Genomic DNA, 17,354 nt, shown 5'->3' with positions numbered 1-17,354 from the left:
GAGAATCCTTCTCATTTTCTGTTTAGCTATTTCATTGATTTCTAATTGACAGTGAGTCCTTCGGTAATAATTTGTATCTTGTCCCAAAGAAGTGTTCTTCAACTACACAAGTCCTTTTGTAGCTTGCCCAAGGTAGTGCACCTTAGCTTTGCAAATCCTTTAGGTGTTGGTGCTCCTTAGCTACAAGCCTAAAATATTGTAAACATTGTTATTCATATTTTAAATTAGATTCTCACTGTAGTTTTTCTCTTTTTGGGTTTTCCATGTAAATCTTATGTTCATGTGTTTTTGTTTGATGCGTTGATGGTTAAAGTGTTGATATTGAATAATTGATTAATAGTTGTTTTTGAAGTTCCAGATTGATTAACCCCCCCTCTCAATCTTGTTGGGTGTTCGACATGGGCTCCACATGGTTGGGTGGTAGTGTTTACCATCCATTGAGGTTTTTGGAGTTCTTGTTCGTGAGTCGCTGCATGTTAGTAAGTGTTGCTTAGTAGTGACATTATGGAACCCTTAAAGGTTTGTTATGAGTTGTGATTAAGTCTTCCACTAGACATTGTTGTCATTCACCTATGTTATGTAAAAAATTTACTTAGTGTTGTAATGAGTTAAAAGATGGTTAACGTGTTATGATTCCTAATAAAAAAATATATTTGCTACGTGTTTTAGTTTATTAGTTGCTATTCCTCTGAGGTTCCCTGGCTGGGCATTACACTAGGCTTATAGAGGTCTCAAGTTCAAAGCTCCTTTTTTTGTTACATTATGACAAACAAGAATCCAAGATCATCTATTGCTTTGAGAAATAATGCATTTTTTTAATTGGTAATAATAGTGAATTTTATTAATATTGAAATATTGAGATTACAAAGTTTAAACCATCAACCAAAATTTATTGGTCATTAAATTCAAAAACCCAGTACACCCCCCCCCTCTGCAACCTGCAGCTACCATAAAACCCTTGACCACCTGTATAGTGCCATGCATAAAGCATTATAGACAATTAGCCACTACATAGTTCTGACCACCCATATAAACCCTAGTAACTACCCAACACCACCACCCTACCACCTCAGGGAACAAAAAAAATAAAACCCTCGTTACATTAGACTCAAAAATCCACCCATCAAGCCCCTGGTACACACATTGCAGTAGTGTCAACATTAAAAAAGAGTAGAAAACAAAAACAAAAAAGGCATTGAATTACTCCATGCCTACAACCACCACATAAGTGGTCCACCTCTTTGGCTTCACCATATTTCGACACTTCAGGCCCTGTTTCCCTTTACCTTTACCTATCTTGTCAAATACCACCAACACACCACCTGCCATGGCCTCTCTCTACTTGATGTCGGCCTTCAGTGACTCCCACCCAATGAGTGCCTCCACACATTGCTCATCCCTATTGCACTCATTAGGCCAACAAATAAAAGGGACCAATTCATACACCTCCACAATATTTGGGTCCTCAACTCCCTCACTCACATCAAACCCTACCCTTAGGACAACCCACTCCAGGACAGAGTCCAACCCAATCATCCATTCATCTTCCAAAATCTCTCTCATTACCCATTTGATGGTGTTTGTCCCCTCGCCTAGGTCCAACCCCCACGCAACAACCATAGTCACAATATCCATGTTTGATTTGTCACGATGCTTTGCCTAGAGAAAGATATCTCCCAACAACACCTCCATCACATGCATGAATTCATCATCCCCAAATTTGAAGAGTACGATAGTCCTCTCAAAACCCCTATCCCACCAAAAATCTTCCCCTGCCATCTCATTAATGCTTCATTCATTCGCCTGCGTGCCACCGATGTCAGTCATCCAAGGTGAGGGTACGATAGTCCTCAACTCCCATCTCCCCAACATCATTAAATTATATAACATCCACTACTTGATTTCCCATACGCTAAACATGACTAATTTGGTAACTTTGCAAAGTTGCCAATTCATTACAAATTGCAAGGATGTACTTTTGTAGGTGTCAAGCTTGCACTTCCCTTGAAATAATTGCATTGATGATGATTAACGAATCACCCTCCAAATGAATTTTTGACATTCTCAAATGTATGCCAAATTTAACCACCTAAAGGGATGCTATTGCCTCTGCCACATTATTTGTTCCTTCCTCTAATTTTTTTGCACTTACCTATCCAATCCCGTGCCACAAAACCAATACCGAAAGGACCAAGATTGCCCTTAGAGACACCATCAAAATTGATTTTACACCAACCTTCGCTTGGTTTTTTCCAAGTGGCCTCCAATGATCTATTAATATTTGGAATAACCCGGTCAAGCCCATTAACATGCCTTGAAAAAGAATGTGTTAAGTGAAGTAGTAAAATAGGATTTAAATGTACATTTACCTACATATACACCCTAAGATGAAAACCCAAAAAGATTTTTTTCATAGTGAGGTTTTTGAAATCATGGATTTAAGTTTAAAGTAAACAACTTGGGTATCTTTGGAGTGATAAACATCGTAATAGGATGCCTTTTGGTATTAGAGTTTAATAAGTTCAAAATAGAGTTTCGAGAACCCATCAAGAAGCTAGAGAATATTTGTCTTCTCCAACTAGTTATTTTCTCAGAGTTTAAGTGAATTCTTTAAATAGTTTTTTATAGGGGTAGATAGTTTTTACTTTGAAGGTTTAGTGACTTGGAGTTGCAATTTTGATGTGTTGTTGTAGTTGGTATATTTATTTAATTTTTAGTTTTATTTTTTATATTTGATGAGGAGTAGACTACATTGTTTGGATTTGCTTTTTATAGCAAAGGCTTCTTGCCTTCTCTTGATAAAGGGAGGAGAGCGTATTGACCATCAATTAATTATTTATGATTATACAAGTTGATGGAGCTTTCTAACACCAATGACATTGAGCAAAGTGAGGTCAATGTTGTTGTGAACTAAGGTAGATATGCCATACACACTAGTCATAGATGATTGTATTAGTTGATGGGGATTGTTGGAACTAATAATTTTGAGCAAAGTGAGGTCAATGGATATGAAAATAAATGTGCCATATATATTACCGAATAGTTATTGAGACATTAGTTTGATGCAGTTGAAAAAACCACGATTGTGTGTATACTATAATACAAGCATAAGATGGTACAAAAATGATTAATATGCCAACAATATGTTCATCATTCATGACGCAACTCATGGGGTAGTAGGATTCCATGTGAATGAAAATGAGATGATTAGTAATAGGATGTATAGTGTGCCAATTTGTGTGGTAGAGGCTATTAGGTGACTTCACAATCATAGGCTCTGGACTATCTTTTGGTCCCCTTAGGGTCAAGTGGATTTATTAGAACTTTTGAACTAAATAGGTATCATTTTTAGATAGTTTAAAATAAATAGTTTTGGACATATTATTGTTGATATCAAAGGTAAGAAGATTAATCATCACTAATGTCAAAGACATATGGACAATATTGTCATTGATGTCAAAGAGTAAGTCATGACAAAATTTATGGAGGTTAGCTTTTTTTAAGTTTATGGCACTACGATAAAGACATCATCATGCAATGAGAGGATAATTAAAATGCATATTTAGTTCAAATGTGTAAAATATTTATAAGAACAATTAGATGACCCCCTCGAGGTGTTGCCCCAATTCATGGAGATTTAAATATAAAAAAATGTTTGATTAAAGGGGTCAAACTCACTTATTTTGGCACCCTTCCTTATGGATTTCTTTAAGGAAAACAAATATTATTTTTTTAGAGTGATTTCCTTGGGGTGAGCACCCATCTTGGGCAAGAAGATTAAATAATAATAAAAAAAAATATTGTTTAGGCCGACCTAGTTGGAAAGTTGCATTTCTTGATTGAAGGGATATTTTGCAAGGTATAAAAAGAAGGTTTGAGGTTTATTTGTCAAACAACTAACAAATATCTTTCCTATTTATACAAGGCTTCAAGAGTAGATACAAAAGAGGTTTATGAGTAGATCTAAAGGGGGTTTATGAGTAGATCTAAAGGGGGTTTATGGCTTCAAGAGCAGATACAAAAGAGGTTTATGAGTAGATCTAAAGGGGGTTTATGAGTAGATCCTTGAAACATATTAGAGAAGATATTTGGAGAATATTATAACAAACCTTTAATCATATTGAAGTAGATCTTAAAGACAAAGCTATAGTAGGTTCTGAAAGTAATTGAAGGCAAGTTTTGTGAAGAGTTTAAGAGCATATTTACAAGAAAATTATGAGTAGATGCGAGGTAGATTTAAGACAGAATTATGAAGCATTTTTTAATAGACTTATCAACCATATTAGAGCAGATTTGAAGGAGACTTATGAGCATAAATTGTAGAAAATTTGTGAGCAAAATTTAAAGAGCAAGAAGAGTTTGTGAAGGCAAATCAAATGTACATCATAGCAACATTTTGAAGGTGGAACTTACACATTTGGAAGTTGGCGCTTTCCCAAAGAAGAGATTAGTGTTTCTTGCTAAGTTGGTGCTTAGTGATGGGGATTGATGTCTCAAGTGGGTTGGTTCCTATAAATAATATAAGAGGGGGTTGGTGTCTCCTGTAGGTTGGTGCTTATGAAGATTGTAAGAGAGATTTATATATAAGAATGATTTTGTCATATTTTTCCTTTGTAAGGGTTTCCACACAAATCATGTGTTCTCCTTGTGTTGCATAATTGCTAAATCTTGTGTGGTTGCTATTGATGTAGTTGTTTAAGTTTTGAAAATGTAAAATATTGTATTATATTGATTCGACCCCTCTCTTAGTATAATCATATGCTCTTCAAATAGTTGTATGTGACATGTATCCTCTTGTGAGACACCACATTTATCAATAAGTTAGATATAAACGTTAAAAAAATGTGATTAGGTATGTGGGTAGGTATTTGTAAATATGTTTGTTTGAGTAGCTACACACATGAATGATAAGAATAGAAAGATCATTTAAGAACTTCTACGTAATGTTCATACACTATCTAGTATAATATAATTTAAAAAGGAATTTGTTGGAAAGGGCTTGAAGAATTCATTATATTCACATGGGTTACTTGAAGGAAGTATTTACAAAAAAATATATTATATATATTTTTTGATGGAGGTCCAGATCTGCGAGCACGACAGCCCAGCAAGGGCATGAAGCCCACAAGCTGCCATCCCAACAAGGGCCTTCACAAAGTATTTTTTGCCACTCGATATGGGGGCACGAGCCAATAGGCTGAATCTCTTCGACTAAGAGCCAAGGACTGAGGGGTATCCATTCCGCTAAATTCGCCCCGGGCACGATCCCAACCTCATCCCTTATGATGTCGGAGCCTTGCACTCAACAAGACTTGATCCCTGGTGGGCTCATTTGGAGCCATTCAACTTCACTAGTAGACCAAGGGCCCATTGACAATATATTATATTTTTAGTGAATCAAAGGGGAATATTTTTTGATAGATGGCTATTCCCAAACATTATCCATTTAGATTAGATTCAAACTTGAAAGGCAATATCATATAATTATTACTTCTTCAAATGAAGCTTTTTTTCTTCATTGGTAGATTATATGTTCAATATTATATATTAGAATGCAAGCTTTTGGGATTACATCGTGTCTGTTTATATATATGTCACTTTTGTCCACTAGTTTACTATGGTATGAAACTTTGGTTATTCCAAAACCATGTTTAGAGAGGGAATATGGGATGGGGAGGTGCTTCCACATAGTTTGGGGTATTAATATGTGAATATACACACCACGTAATGAAGGGGAACTAAAATAAAACAAAAGGGAAATGCCTATGGAGGCCAAATCAAACAAGTGACCAACCATGCCTTACTGGATGAAATTGATTTCCCTTGGATAACTAAACTTTGTGGGACTCTTCATGCCCAAGCTATCCAAGGGCTGGGAGCTCATTGCTAAGGAAATGAAACCTAGGTGACACTCAAGGACTAAGTTCTCATTTTGAAAACATATTGATGATATTTATATATCATTAGTTGAGTTGGGTAAACATATCCAAGCTCTTGAAAGGGGATTGTAGATGCTTGAGCCATACTAGCCAATATAAGGAATGCTTGACTACTTATAAAAAGGGTCACAACCTTGAGTAGTTGCCTTTAATTATGGTCAATTCGTAGATGGCCTTAACCATTACAATGAGAAATAGATAAAGAAATATCCCAAGAAAGATACAAGAACGATAAAAAATAGGCAACTATGAAGTTTGATGTATAGAGATTCAAGGGGACCACTCTAATTTTGGTCAAAATGATAAAAAAGCTAATGTTACTCCCCAAATTAACAATGCCTAAACTTTCATGATTTTGTTTTGGATCATATGCATTCAATCTCATTTTTTAATCATTTATAAGATAATCCCTAATGAACCTCCCTCGACCAAATTTACTTTTTTTTCCTCCATCATCTCCATGTACCTATCAATTTGTTTAAATTAGATACCTATCACTTGTTCCTAAATCAATTTAAAAAAATCTAATATTTTATTTATTTATTTAAATTAATGAATGATTTTAAGATAGCCGTTGAGAACGATAACGGGCAAGAGAGCGGGAAAAAGCAATTCGGTTACAAACATTAAAAAACAATTCATTAGCCTTCTTTCTTTTCATTCTGGTCTGTCCTTCCTTTCTTTTCGTTCTGTTCTGTCCTTCCTTCCTTTCTATCCTGTTCTTTCTTTTTTTTCTCCTTACTCTTTTGTTCTTTCTTGTTTTTTCTTACTTCCTGTCTGCTCTTTCTTTCTTTTGTTTGGTTGTGTAGGTATAGCGTGCACGCTGGTTTTTTGTCCATCATATTTTGGTTCAATTTTTTTTAGCAAATTTTCTTTTGTTTTGGTCTTACGTTTTTGTGGCAGAGCAGAGGAAGAGGCCGAGCAACCCAGGGCAAATTCTTCTTTCAGGTATGTAGAACTTAATACCCACTTCCATCATCTTCTGTCATAAAATTTAATACCAAATACTGGAATGTCTATCTCAGACTCATATTTTTTGAACCAATCACTGGAATTTGTGATCACGAGCAGAGACGTGACGAGGAGGGCTTCAGTTCCCGAAACATTGAATCCGCCAAAAAGGGTGAAAGACAGGGAGGTTACATTGGAGAGAAAGGTACCTGCTCGTGCCTTTAAAATCCATTGTTTAGTGTTCATAAAATTTGTTTCAAATTTGTTTCCATTGGAGAAAAAGGTACCTGCTCGTGCCTTTAAAATCCATTGTTTAGTGTTCATAAAATTTGTATGGGGATGTCTAGTTTCAAAGCTTTTTCCAAATAAATTATGGAAATTATGCAGATTGTGTAGACGTGCAGTTTTTGTTAATGTAATCATCAGATTATAACTTGGTGGGACTTTTCATTCTAGATTCCCGTAGGTTCTTTCCTCGATGCCCTTTTAGAGGGCATATAAATTTTTTGCTTACTGTAATTTTCTTGTTATTGTAAATAGGGTGCAATTTTAAACATGATAGAATTCAATGTTTCTCATAATATATGTAGTTACTTTCTTTTATTAACTTCGTTATGTTGTTCATGAATGAGAATTAATCAGGTCTATTAAACCAATTTCAACTACATGTCGTGCATTCTTCCTCTTCCATCCCTCATGATGTAGGTTTTGAATAGTCTGTCGTGCAATTTTTCTGTTGAATTGAGCACTACTAAATAGGGCTACATGAAGTGTCACGCCTTTTGTAGGTACTAAGGGCTACCTTGAGAAAAAAAATTAGAGGACCTACATCAAAAAGCCAGAGGGTTTTTTGGTCCAGGAAAGGCTCCCATGCAATGACACATCAAGGCCAGTAACTTGCGCAATGAGAGCCAATCTTCCTTTCCTTCAATTGTGAAGCTGATTTTTAGAGGGGCTTCCATTTTCAGGTAGCACCCATTCTCTGTTTTTAGAGGAGGATCGGCTTAGACATGGTTCTCTACACGTAATATTTAACAAATCGTCCTCCCTTTGCATCTGTGACTAGAAGATAATTTCCTCAATGAAACTAAGAGTGAGTTGCAACCAATGGAGAGTGCCAAGGCCACGGCCTCCTCTGTTGGTTTATTCCTTGTTGCATTCAGTAACTGGTAGGAATTCTTAAATCAATTGAAGTTGGTAGGAGAGATTTTAATTTGGGAGAGCTGGTGAGCGAGGGTTTGCAGCAGGTGGGACTTTTGAGGGTTTGCAGAACCATAGTTTGTCTTGCAGTCGGATAGCCAGCTGGGTGAGTCATTGAGTAGATTGGAGTTGACGCCATTGTTTGTTGAAATTCTAAAGGTACATGGTTTAGGACAAGTGGGTTTTCCTTTAATGTCTTATTTAGTGCTACTAGTGGACACTCGTAGCTTAGTGTTAAATTAGCTGGTAGGTTTGTAGATGTTACAGTCATAGCTTCTTGTTTTCTTTCCTAAGAAAATTTCACCACTACTTGTTCTTCTTCTGCCTTGGTGGTAATGTATATGATGTTCTACACTGTGGACATTAATGTCTAGTTTAATTTTACCTTATCTAGAATGAAGACTGCTTAGAAGGATTTATTTCAAATATTTCTCTGACCTCGTCTGAATATTCAATAATATTCAAGCAACTAGCATTGGTAGAAATATCAAATTTTTGTGGAAGCACAAGTTGAAAACAATTCCAAGAGATGTCTAGGGAAAATTTTGTGACTTCTTTTGGCTCTTGCGAGAATTCAAAGTCTTTCTAGTTAAATGTTTAATTAATGGATGAATTCATCTTGCCAGACTTGAAGAATTGACGTTTAATCTATTGATTAATTTTAGCTTTTTCTTTATATCAGATGATTGCAAGTTCTCTTATTCACTACGGCTGTTGGAACTGACCCTAAAACAGATGGAAGCATATTTGATATTCATAACAACTTTATGGAGTTGCTTGTACTATACACTTATTGAGCTTTTATATGTTGCGCTGGAGAATAATGGAGAATTTAGAGATGAATTACACCTTTTTTGAATTTCAAAGTTATTTCTAGTCATAGCAAGTTCTCTTATTCAACATTATTGTATGAACCAACATTAATGGCATCTTCCAAGCACATTGTTATACTTAATTTAAGATGTTTACTATGGGCTTATTAGTTTTTGCATGGTGCATTGCAATAGGTGGAGAGAGCTCGCAGATGAATGGATGAAAAGTGATGGAAAAGTTGGTGTAGCTACCATAGCAGGTGTGCTCTCGTGTTGAATCAAACTAATAATTTTGCCCTTTGTTTTCTCATTCCATTCTTTTCATAGGTCTTTGAAAGCGCAACTTATATAATATACACAAGTTTTCCTGTTTTCAGCAGTGCAAGAAGTCCATAAAATAGAGCAGTCAGAACATAAATGTTATTTGAAGCTGGATGACAGTCATTGTAGCAAACAAGAAACCACAACAGAAAAAGCAAATAGTGGGGTATTAGGAAGGGATGCTCAAAATTAGTCGGATGGAGAGCTTCAAGACTATCCGATGATAAGTACAAATCCAATGGTCTTCATTGCTGGTCCTAGGAGATGGTGAGTTGTAAGTCAGCAATAGTATAGACTTTACAATTGAAATTTGATGCAGATGTTTTTTATTACATTTATTTAGTATTTTAAGTACAAATGATGTACCTAGTACCTGATTCCAAATTTGTAGGATGTCAAGATTTTTATGTGTTTTTTTTTCGGATATCTCACAAATTATGCTTATTTGGAGCCAGATTTATGAAAATGTATAAAATTAAGACATTCAGGAACTTCCAACCGACAATTCTGTTTCATATGGTTACAGACGTTCTTTCTTTTTGTGATTGTCCTTTTCTATCAAATGTTTGGTTCTTTCTCTCTGTTTAGTATTTTTACAAGTGTTTATTTAGTTTTGCTTGTGTACAGCGTGCATGCTGGTGTTTCTTTCTATCTTATTTGTTCAAATTTTTTTGTTTTGGTGTGTTACATTTTTCTGGTAGAGTAAGGAAGAGACAGATTAGAGGAAGAGGCAGAGCAACCAAGGTCAAAATCTTTTTCCAGTTAATTCTTCATAACATGAAAGAGCTAATCATTGCTTATAAAGAAGTTTCATTTTAGATTGAAATTATTTAGTCTCAGTAGTTTTCATCCTCTTAATATCAACTTCCTGATCTTGTTCTTCCTCACCTTTCTCACCGCTCATATCATTTTCATCCATAATTTCATTATAACTCGAATAATATGCACTAATAACCACTTCCATCATCTTATGTCATAAACTTTAAACCAAATACTGCAATATCTCAGACTCACTCCTTAACATGGCAATTGGAGGCATCCACCAATTCAGTGTATTTGTTTACATATTTTCAGCAAGCTTTCCCCACTTTGGTTGGATGCAGTCACAAGTTGTCCTTCTAGGTAGTTACATGTGCGAAATAAATCCATCTTGTAGTATTTTTCCTCAATATCTATCTCAGACAAGTTTTCTCCAAGGTTTTTGAAGAGGTCAAAGTTGTGAATACAATTGGGAGGAAAAGATTTTTCAAAGTTGTGAATTTAGGTTTGTTGGATGGATGATAAGCGATGCTATCAAATAGTTTTGTCATACTCTTAGTATTATTGCCCTTGAAGCTTTTGTTGTTGCTTGCATTACAGTGACAGTGGTGCGTATGACATGTTTGATCTTGGACATAATGTAATGTTTTAATGTGATCAATACATTTCCAACTTAACATCCATTAGCTGTTTTTGCCCCTTTGGAATATAGTGAGTGAGATTCCAATGCAGGACCTGGTGAGAGCTTCATATATTTGGTGCAGAGAAGAAGAGATGGAAAATTCCTTATGATCACTATTAGATGGAAAGTGGCAATTTGAATCATTATTAGATGATATTTTAAACCTTTTAGCTCGCCCTTTAAGACAGGTGGTTATGGCACAATGGAGCTACTGTAGATGATTACATGGTCACAACTTGGAATTCAAGATAAGCCAGTATTTTATTTAATACAACTATAAGATCATCTTTGTAGATCACATGAAATTTATGGTACAATTGACATTTTGTTTATCAGTTAAGTACAAATCCCATGGTCTTCAATGCTGGTCCTAGGAGATGGCGAGTTGTGTAAGCCAGCAATAGTTGACTTTAAAATTGAAATTTGAATTAGATGTTTTTTATTACATTTATTTAGTATTTTTAAGCACAAATGATGTACCTAGGACCTGATTCCAAATTTGTAGGATGCCAATTTGTGTTTTTTGTTTTGATATCTCACAAATTATGCTTATTTGGAGCCAGGTTTATGAAAGCATTTCAAATTAAGACATTCAGGATCCGCCAACCGACAATTCAGTTTCATTTTGTTGCAGACATTCCTTTTTGTGATTGTCCCTTTCTCCAAATGTTTGGTTCTTTCTCTCTGTCTGTTTAGTTTTTTTTCAATTATTTGTTTTGTTTTGGTTGTGTACAATGTGCATGCTGGTGTTTCTTCCATCTGGTTTGTTCAATTTTTTTTTTTTCATTTTTTTAGTTTTGGTGTCACATTTTTGTCGTAGACTAGAGGAAGAGATACAACAAAGGAAGAGGCAGAGCAACCAAGGGCAAAATCTTCTTCTAGGTAATTCTTTATAACAAGAGAGCTAAGCAATGCTAATCATTGCTCTTATAAGGAAGTTTCATTTTAGGTTGAAATTATTTAGTCTCAGTAGTTTTCATCCTCTTAATGTCAAATTCTTTTTCCTCACCTTTCTCACCACTCATACCATTATCATCATTAATTTCATTATATGCCGAACTCGAATAATATGCACTTAATATCCACTTCCATCATCTTCCGTCATAAATATCAACTAATTGAGCTTTGTTGGTTCTGGAAAATTTGGTTCAGGGTTTTAAAACTTTTTTGGATTCCTTGTTTTGGGAGCTCTGGTAGGTTTGTTGCATTTATTCATTTTTTTAATATTTCAAATGTGATGCAAGGATATGGTTTTCCTTGGTTTCTTTAATACCTATGTAACCGGGGTACACGTCCCCGATCTAAAATCCCTCGTCCCCGTGCCAGGAACGTTTTGGGGACTTGGAGACGGCTAGGGGATGTCCCCTTGCCATCCCCAAAATTGCAAAATTTGGGGGAAACGTCCTGGAAACTTGGGGACGGCAGTGATTCTCAAAGGGGATGTCCCCCCGTCCCCTAGACGATTTGGGATGCCTCTGATGTCCCCTAGCTGTCCCAGGGACAGTCAACCGTCCCCCTTATCCCAACACATTTAAAAATAAGAAAAGGCTAAAATGCTTTAAAAAAACATTTTTTTATTTCTTTTTGTGGTCCCCACACCTCAACAATAGTACATTTTTGGGATGGGGTATTAACTGTATTTTGAGAGTGAAATATTGATGGTTGCTATTTTTGTTCAGTTTTTTTCAATAAATAAGCTATTACATATTCAAATGTATTGGTTGCCCACATTTTGGAAGGCATGTTGCATTATATTTACAGATTAGACATATAATAAATTTTTGGGAGGTAATTTTCACTGATATGAAAGGTAAACAGGTCTGAATCATAGCCAAAAGCACTCAGAAATATAAATAACAGCTTGGTAATGAGTTTCACAAACACCCAAAACGTGGTAGTGCATAAAGAAGCAGTTGTAGGTCATAATACTAATGGAATACTATCAAAATATCTTCCAACCAGACTGCCATATTGACAATGAATTCTGGATTATAAATGCATATTGAGTATTGACAATGAATTTTGAACATAGATGTGGTATGTTGAGGTTCTATAATGTACATATACATGCTTTATCCATGTTATATACGAATATAATGTACATATTTTATCCATGTTTTATACGAATATAATGTATATATACATGTTTTATCTATTTTTTATATGAACATTTAAAATTTCCCTATATATTTAAAATTTTCCCTATATTTTATATAGCTGTCCCCTTTGCCGTCCCTATACCAGAAACTTGGGGTAACATAGTTTAATACAGAATTGTTTACATTGACATTTTCTACAATGAACCAAGAGAAGATCTCCCACAATTAGAGAAGAAAAACAAATGTGCTATTTCAGCTTTGCTTCTCCAATGCCATCAATTGCAGTAGTTTAGTAGATAAGTACATAAAGACAGGACATCAATGAAACCCAATGCTGAAAATCTTGTCATGCCTTTCTTGTCACCAAAACTAAAGGATCTTGAAGCAATGCCATTATAACCAGCTGTCATTAGTCTTTCTGACATTCTTCTTTGATGTAAATCAAATAACAAACTGGTTTGATGTAAATCACATAACAAACTGGCAACTAAATGTTGTTTTCTAAGGTTTCAGGGAAAGCAGACAAGTAAAAAAACAACTCATTAGGCATAGATCAAGACGTGGAAGTGGCAGATTTTCAGTGGAAACTTATTGCATTAATTTTGGTACCAAAGGCAAAGAGAATAGTTTGTAAGGCATACTGGAATAGCTTGCACCTTGCAGTAAAATCTTTGGAACGTAGGGAAACATGTTTGATTTATCAAGCTGTGAATGTTGTCTTGTCACATACAAATTCAGATTCTAATTAGTTGTTTTTCCATTGAGACGACTTCATTATATTTAGGATAACTCTTTGAATTGGTGAACTGGGTTTTAATTCTATTGAATTGATGTATTGCATGGGTGCAGGTAGAAAGAAAGCGGGACATGGTGTATGGTGGAAGAAGTGTTGGAGTAATTGGAGTAATGGGCTTGATTTCTCACGTTGTTCATGATGGTGGCTGCCATGTTCTTAGGTATAATAAAGTTGTTTCCTTAAATTTGCATATTTGTGCTTTGAAGTCTAGACTGCAAGGGGCCTTAAGTTTTTTGGCTACTCATTCATTTTTAAAGGTACTCATATTTTCTGTTCTTTTTTTTGTTGCTGGTGTATTGGAAGTATTATTCCATTGGCTCCACTGCCTCACAAGATACCATTACTTCTACTCTGCAATGCAGAGTAATGACTGTTCTTGTGCTTTGGGTCTCATTTTGTTGCCATCTGTATAGAAAGTTGCTGTCTGATATTTGGTAGTTTGAAGTTAGTCATATTTGTAAGGTGAAATGATTTTGGGTATTTATATTTACTGTTTTTTTTTCATTAGCAAACTTTAAATGGTGTAAATTTGTTGCAGATATTTGTAGATGCAGTTGCATCCATGCATGAAAGGAAGGCTGAAATGGCTCGTCAAACAGATCTCTTCATTGCCCTACCTGGTATTTGTTGGTAATTTAATCATTCAATGGATGCACTTGAATTAAGATTTCTCCTTATTTTGGGAAAAATCATAGAAATGTCCAGTAGCTAACTTCAGAAAGTTGCAATTTGCATAATTATTAGATGATATTTTAAACGTTTTAGCTCGCCCTTTAAGACAGGCGGTTATGGCACAATGGAGGAGCTACTGGAGATGATGACATGGTCACAACTTGGAATTCAAGATAAGCCGGTATTTTATTTAACATAACTACAAGACCATCTTTGTAGATCACAAGAAATTTATGGTACAATTGAATTTTTGTTTATCAGTTAAGTACAAATCCCATGGTCTTTAATGCTGGTCCTAGGAGATGGCAAGTTGTGTAAGCCAGCAATAGTTGATTTTAAAATTGAAATTTGATTTAGATGTTTCTTATTTCATTTATTAGTATTTTTAATCACAAATGATGTACCTAGGACCTGATTCCAAATGTGTTTTTTTTGGATATCTCACAAATTGTGCTTATTTGGAGCCAGGTTTATGAAAGCATTTCAAATTAAGACATTCTGGACCCGCCAACCGACAATTCAGTTTCATTTGGTTACAGACATTCTTTTTTGTGATTGTCGCTTTCTGTCAAATGTTTGGTTCTTTCTCTCTGTCCAGTTTTGTTTTCGTTTGGTTACATTCTTTTTTGTGATCGTCCCTTTCTGTCAAATGTTTGGTTCTTTCTGTCTGTCTGTTTAGTTTCTTTTCAGGTGTTTGTTTTGTTTTGGTTATGTACAGCGTGCATGCTGATATTTCTTTACATCTTATTTGTTCAATATTTTTTTTCTTTTTTTTTCTTTTGGTGTTACATTTTTGTGGTAGAGGAAGAAACAGAGCAGAGGAAGAGGCAGAGCAACCAAGGGCAAAATCTTCTTACAGGTAATTCTTCATAACAAGAAAGAGCTAAGAAATGCTAATCATTGCTCTTATAAAGAAGTTTTATTCTAGATTGAAATTATTTAGTCTCAGACTCTCAGTAGTTTTCATCATCTTAATGGCAGCTTCTTGATCCCGTTCTTCCTCCCCTTTCTCACCACTCATACCATGTTCATCTTTAATTTCATTATATGTCGAACTTGAATAAAATGCACTTAATATCCACTTCCATCATCTTCTGTCATAAACTAGAAAGTAAATACTGCAATATCTTAGACTCACTCCTTAACATGACAATTGAAGGCAACCACCCATTCAGTGTATTTGTTTACATATTTTCTGCAATCTTTCCCCACTTTGGTTGGATGCAGTCACGAGTTGTCCTTCTAGGTAATTACATGTGTGATATAAATCCATCTGGTAGTTATTTTTTGCAATATTTATTTCAGACTCACAAGTTTTCTCCAAGCTTTTTGAAGAGGTCAAAGTTGTGAATATCTGTCATGAACAGCTATGGTAATGATGTTTTTATTCTGTCTGTAAGCTGACTTAATGCTTATTGGGGGTTTGCTGGACTTCTACTACTTTGCAGGTGTGGTCTAACAGTTCACTGATCTCATAGGGCATTGCATACAGCTGCAATCCTATTGGGCTTCTAGTATTGTACGTATGCCCTGCTGTGTACTTTTTTGGTGTAGCATTGTATTGTTTATTGGCTTTCAAATATTTTATAGAACCTGCAAATCATCTACAATAGTAAGTAAAGTATCAACCAATTGCGTGTTGGTTCTGGAATATAGTATTTTTAGTTCAGGGTTTTAAAACTTTTTGTGGATTCCTTGTTTTGGGAGCTCTTGTAGGTTTGCTGTATTTATTCAATTTCTTTATTATTTGAAATGTGATGCAGGGATATGGTTTTCCTTGGTTTCTTTAATAGAGAATCGCTTACATTGACATTTTGTTTTAAGACAAAATTGATTTTCTACAATAAACCAAGAGAAGATCTCCAACAATTAGAGAACAAAAACAAATGTGCTATTTCAGCTTCGCTTCTCCAATGCCATCAATTGTAGTAGTTTAGAAGATAAGTACATAAAGACAGGACATCAATGAAAACCAATGCTGAAAATCCTATCATGCCTTTCTTGTCACCAAAACTAAAGGATCTTGAAGCAATTCCATTATAACCAGCTGTCATTAGTCCAGTCCTTCTGACATTCTGCTTTTGATGCAAATCACATAACAAACTGGTAATTGAATGTTGTTTTCTTAGGTTTCAGGGAAAGTAGACAAGTCAAAAAATAGCTCTTTAGGGCCTTCAACTAGGTATGCATAGATCAAGATGTGGAAGTGACAGATTTTCAGTGGTGATAAATGGAGGGTAATATTAGCAACTTAATCAAGGAGTATTCAAGGAAACCTATAATTTGAGCATTTCCAACGCAACATAGTAATATTCAAGGAAACTTATTGCATTAATTTTGGTACCAAAGGCAAATAGAATAGCTTGTGAGGCACACTGGAATAGCTTGCACCTTGCAGTAAAATTTTGGGAACGTAGGGAAACATGTTTGATTTATCAAGCTGTGAATGTTGTCTTGTCATATATAGGAATTCAGATTCTAATTAGGTGTTTTTCCATTGAGATGACTTCATTATAATTAGGATAACTTGTTGAATTGGTGAACTGGGTTTTAGTTTTATTGAATTGATGTATCATGGGTACAGGTTGAGAGAAAACTTGACCTGGTGTATGGTGGAGGAAGTGTTTTAGTAATGGGCTTGATTTCTTAGGTTGTTCATGATGGTGGCTGCCATGTTCTTAGGTATAAAGTTGTTTTCTTAAATTTTCATATTTGTGCTTTTGAAGTCTAGACTGCAAGGGGCCTTAAGTTTTTTGGCTAATCATTCAGTTTTTAAGGTACTCATATTTTCTGTTCTTCTTACTTTGTTGCTGATGTATTGGAAGTATTATTCCATTGGCCCCACTGCCTCACAAGATACCATTACTTCTACTCTGCAATGCAAAGTAATGACTGTTCTTGTGCTTTGGGTCTCATTCTGTTGCCATCTGTATAGAAAGTTGCTGTCAGATATTTGGTAGCTTAAAGTTAGTCAGATTTGTAAGATAAAATGAGTTTGGGTGTTTTTATTTACTGTGTTTTTTTTCATTAGCAAACCTTAAATGGTGTAAATTTGCTGTCAGATATTTGGTAGCTTAAAGTTAGTCAGATTTGTAAGATAAAATGAGTTTGGGTGTTTTTATT

General features: G+C 35.1%; 2 long non-coding RNA genes across 2 annotated transcripts; both read left to right on the top strand.

The window, feature by feature from the left end:
- Nucleotides 1-6,618: 6,618 nt before the first annotated feature.
- LOC131059845 (uncharacterized) lies at nt 6,619-14,116 on the top strand. The gene is made up of 6 exons (XR_009110252.2): nt 6,619-6,887; nt 7,011-7,095; nt 9,098-9,162; nt 9,280-9,490; nt 13,613-13,719; nt 14,098-14,116. It is a non-coding gene; the product is annotated as an uncharacterized LOC131059845 (long non-coding RNA).
- Nucleotides 14,117-14,742: 626 nt separating this feature from the next.
- On the top strand, nt 14,743-16,904 carry LOC131059846 (uncharacterized). The gene is made up of 3 exons (XR_009110253.2): nt 14,743-15,090; nt 15,680-15,750; nt 16,816-16,904. It is a non-coding gene; the product is annotated as an uncharacterized LOC131059846 (long non-coding RNA).
- The last annotated feature ends 450 nt before the right edge of the window (nt 16,905-17,354 follow it).

Source organism: Cryptomeria japonica, chromosome 10 (genome assembly GCF_030272615.1).
Source record: "Cryptomeria japonica chromosome 10, Sugi_1.0, whole genome shotgun sequence".
NCBI lineage: Eukaryota > Viridiplantae > Streptophyta > Pinopsida > Cupressales > Cupressaceae > Cryptomeria > Cryptomeria japonica.
Note: the sequence above shows the minus strand (reverse complement) of the source record. Positions and strands in the feature narration are given on the sequence as shown.